Here is a 5,178-nt window from a genome sequence, read left to right as displayed (position 1 = left end):
TTATACACTTAAACACATTTTATTATCCTATATTATTGCTAACTACATTTCTATATTGGTCTGACTTTCATTTTTTTCAGGATGATATTCCTAGATTTCATACGGAACTATGCAAAAAATTGATGGATTTTCTAATTGTGAAAGATACAAAACCCCAGACTGTAAGATTACATAAACAGCAACGAAAGACACGAGGCCCCCAAGAGTAAGCGGAAGCCATTTTAAACATCTACATGTTCTCAAGGATAATGTGAAGAGGGTTATGTTCTACTGCTGAGAGAGATATATAACAATTTTTTGTTCAACATTCAATTTCCTGAACATGACAATTTTTTTGTGTACAGACCTTTGTAACAAATTTTGTAGACTGTGTATACAAACTTTGTAAGACCGTGTAAAAAATCGCATTGATCCATAAACCAAAATTATGCACCTGGCACACATGTGTTGAATACGCAAATCGCCACCTCAAGCGCGTAAATCACAACACTATCAATTCTGCAGACACACGTTTCAAAATCATAATACAAATATCTTACAAATCGACACATTTTACAAAATTACGCACCTGGCACTTGTTAATATCGATTTTTAATATATTATGTTGAATTGTCGTATATCGATTTGTAAGATATTATATGTTTTTTAGTGTCGATTTATGAGATATTATTTTGTTTGTTAATATCGATTTGTAATATATTATGATGAATTGTCGTATATCGATTTGTAAGATATGTGTTTTATAGTATCGATTTGGTGATATTCTTTTGTTTGTGAATATCGATTTGTAATATATTACACTGAATTATCGTATATCGATTTGTAAGATATTATGCTGAATTGCCATATATCGATTTGTAAGTTATCAAACCAAAGAGAAGTGAAAATTCTTACCAACTTTCTTAGAAATAGGAACTTCAGGGTCATTAATTGATGAAATAGGGAAAGGTTCATCAGCGGGTTCAATCTTTGGCTTCTTAATGTCAGTCTGATTACTGTTTTTGTCAGTACACCCTCTCTTTTCTCGAGCAAATGAATGAGGCAAAACTGCTTCCACAACCCACCTTTTTTAGAATGAAGCTTCCCGATATAGTGTCCATTTGGTGATATTGTTTTATTTGTTAATATCGATTTGTAATATATTATGCTGAATTGTCATATATCGATTTGTAAGATGCTATATTGAATTGTCGTATATTGATTTGTAAGTTATCAAGCCAAAGAGAAGTGAAAATTCTTACCAGCTTTCTTATAAATAGGAACTTCAGGGTCATTAATTGATGAAATAGGGAAAGGTTCATCAGCGGGTTCAATCTTTGGCTTCTTAATGTCAGTTTGATTATTGTTTTTGTCAGCACACCCTCTCTAATCTCAAGCAAATGAATGTGGCAAAACCGCCTTCGTAACCTGCCTTTTTTAGAATGAAGCTTCCCGATATAGTGTTCATTTGGTGATATTGTTTTGTTTGTTAATATCGATTTGTAATATATTATGCTGAATTGCCGTATATCAATTTGTAAGATGTTATGATAAATTGTCGTATATTGATTTGTAAGTTATCAAACCAAAGAGAAGTAAAAATTCTTACCAGCTTTCTTAGAAATTGGAACTTCAGGGTCATTAATTGATGAAATAGCGAAAGGTTTATCAGCAGGTTTAATCTTTGGCTTGTTAATGTCAGTCTGATTACTGTTTTTGTCAACACACCCTCTCTATTCTCAAGAAAATGAATGAGGCAAAACTGCCTCCGCATCCCACCTTTTTTATAATGAAGCTTCTCAATATAGTGTTGATTTGGTGATATTGTTTTGTTTGTTAATATCGATTTGTAATATATTATGTTGAATTATCGTATATTGATTAGTAAGTTGTTATATGTTTTTTAGTGTCGATTTGTGAGATATTGTTTTGTTTGTTAATATCGATTCGTAATATATTATGTTGAATTGTCGTATATCGATTTGTAAGATATTATGTGTTTTCTAGTATCGATTTGGTGATATTATTTTGTTTGTTAATATCGATTTTAATATATTATGCTAAATTGTCGTATATCAATTTGTAAGATATTATGCTGAATTATTGTATATTGATTTGTAAAATATTTTGTGCTTTCTAGTGTCGATTTGTGAGATATTGTAACTTCATAAATCATAAAAACACATGGTTACACGAAACTCACCGAGATGGCAAATCATATATTGTGTATTTTCTCAGAACAAGCAGGTTTATGAGATTATTTTATTCATTGATATCGATTTGTAATATATTATGTTGAATTGATGTATATCGATTTCTAACATATTATGTGTTTTCTAGTGTCAATTTATGAGATAATGTTTTGTTTGTTAATATCGATTTGTAATTTAATATGCTGAATTGGCGTATATAGATTTATAAGATATTAAGTGTTTTCTAGTGTCGATTTTTGTGAAATATTGTTTTGTTTGTTAATATCGATTTGTAAGCTATTATGTTGAATTGTCGTATATCGATTTGTAATATTTTATGCTCAATTGATGTATATTGATTTGTAAGATATTATGTATTTTCTAGAGACGAGTTTTATGATATTTGTAGTATGAATTCTATTGTAGAATTACAACAAAGAATTATAATATTACAACAAAGAATTATAGATTTACAGCATAGAATTATAGAATTACAACAAAGAATTATCGATTTATAACAAAGAATTATAGAATTACAACAAAGAATTACAGAATGCTAAATATTACAACGATTTACACTAATAAAAGTTAAATCCTATAAGTATTTTGTAGCTGAAAAATCCACAGGTGATTCATATGTTGTGTTGCTTACTTTTGAATTAAACTGAGCATGTCATTAAACAAAACAATATCAAGCACTACATTAAGTTCAACAAGAAATGCAAACATACTCCCAAAATCGTTACATACCAAAAGACTTGTCAAACCCATGTCATCGTTCCACTCAAACAGGTCGGGGGATTGCAGGTTTCAACGTTGTAATGCACGTATGTAGGGTATTGCTGCATGTTGAAAATTATACAACTTAGATATTGAAAAGTTGCACGTAATATAATTTACATGGGAAACAATATATTGTATTACATACTTGTTCATGTGAAGGGCTTGGTTGCTTAGGAGTTGGTTGTTTCTTACACATTTTCTTGCAAACCAATTTCAGTGCACCCTTTGTCCTCCGACGACTGCAATCAGAGGCAAGTTTCCTTTTGATACCCTTTGCTAGGTGAATATTTTCATCATAATCTACAAGGTTTACTTCTAACTTATCGAAGATGATGTTGACGCTTCGAGACAACTTTTCATAAGGGTCAGAGAAAGCATGATTTTTACCTACGTTGTTCGATCCTGTTTTCTTAGATTGGTTTTCATGAGCTTCAATAGACTCATGGTGAATTAACTGCACTTTTTCAAGTAATTTCCTTGACACTTTTCTCATACATACATAGGCTTATACGTTTTTCGATGTCAAATCTGCAACATGCATAAGTTGTTACGCCACTGAAGCCGTACATGATACTTCAAGTACAAGGTTTTGATGATGAACAAGTAAATCAACTGCATTTCAGCTAAGGCGATGAAGAAAGATGACAAGCATTGAAGAATTCGATGAAGAATCTTTGAAGACTAGTGTACAAATGTTAAATTCATTAAAAGTCTCAAATTCTTGTAAGAGTCTTACTTAGAGTGCATATTTAGGTTGCATTTCACCTAAAAAGTCTTTAGAAAAACTTTTCTAAAAGAACCCTTCATGAAAATCTTTTTAAAAAACTCTTTTCTTAAATTTTCGTGTTTATTAGTCGACCAATAGACTCACCAGTCGACTAATCCTTTCGCGCCAAATTTTCTAAACAAAATATCATTTTTGTCAAATTAGTCGACCGAAGGTTTTATCAGTCGACTCGACAGAATGTCTGTTTTCTGGAAAAATTAGCAGCAGTCGACTAATGACTTTATCAGTCGACTGAACAGAATATGTGTTTTCTGGAAACTTAACAGCAGTCGACTAATGCTTTTATCAGTCGATAGGACAAAATGTATATTTTTCAGAAGATTTTAGCAGCAGTCGACTGAAAGGTTTTCCAGTCTATTGATGATATTATCAGTCGACTAATATTATCTCTAGTCTACTAAGTTTCAAAAGTTTAGATTTTCAAACGGCTCAATAAACAGATCAGTCGACCGACGATAACTGTCAGTCTACTAATAACCAATTATTAGTCGACTAACTACTATTTCAGTCGACTAATTTTGTTGTTTTTCTTGAAACTTTAAAAAGGTGTGTCTTTTCATTTTTCAAACGTTTTGATCGTTCAAAATGGATTGTTTTGACACCCTTTCATACTCTCAACGTATAAAAACTTTCAACTATAAATATGAGTGCATTTTACACTCAAAAGCACTTCAATTCAATCAATTTGAATCAATTACTCTTTACTTTTCACTCATATTCATTTTCTCACTCACTTGATATTTTCACTTCAGTTTTTCACTCAAATTCTTTTGAGAAATAGTGAATTCGTGAGTAGAGTATTTCAACAACCTCAAAAGCCAATTGCATCTTATTTGCATTCAAAAGAAGGGCTCATAGGTTGTATTGTAAGTTGTTACTTATTTCAATTTTCTGTAAAAGAAAGGACTCCTTGGTTTAAAGGAGTTGTTTGCTTTCAGTAGGGTTGTTACTGAAAGTGGGACCGGATTTGGTCTGTATGATCTTGTAGTTACACAAGGTTGATAGTGGAAATCTCAAGCTGGATTTGCTTGGGGATTGGATGTAGGTCGGGAAAGACCGAACCAGGATAAATTATTGTGTTCTTTGTGTGATTGCTTTGTGAATTGCAAAATCCATCAAAATTCCGCAGATGATATTTAAAAGCACTATTCACCCCCTCTCTAGTGCTCGTTGCCTCGATCCTACTGCACTTACATTTGGTATCAGAGCGGGTTTTCTATTATTTTGATTTAATCATCATCTAGCATGGCAACTACAACATCTCAATACAAAGAAGGATGCTCCTTTGTTCGTCCTCCTCTCTTTGACGGAACAAACTATGGATACTGGAAAGTGAGAATGACAATATTCTTGCAATTCATAGATCTCGATATTTGGAGAGTTGTTTCAGATAAGTATCAAACTCCATCAATTGATTTCAGTCAATGGACCGATGAA

Source organism: Nuphar pumila, chromosome 12 (genome assembly GCF_984573655.1).
Source record: "Nuphar pumila chromosome 12, dmNupPumi1.hap1.1, whole genome shotgun sequence".
Taxonomy (NCBI): Eukaryota; Viridiplantae; Streptophyta; class Magnoliopsida; order Nymphaeales; family Nymphaeaceae; genus Nuphar; species Nuphar pumila.
This window is presented reverse-complemented; position numbering follows the sequence as displayed.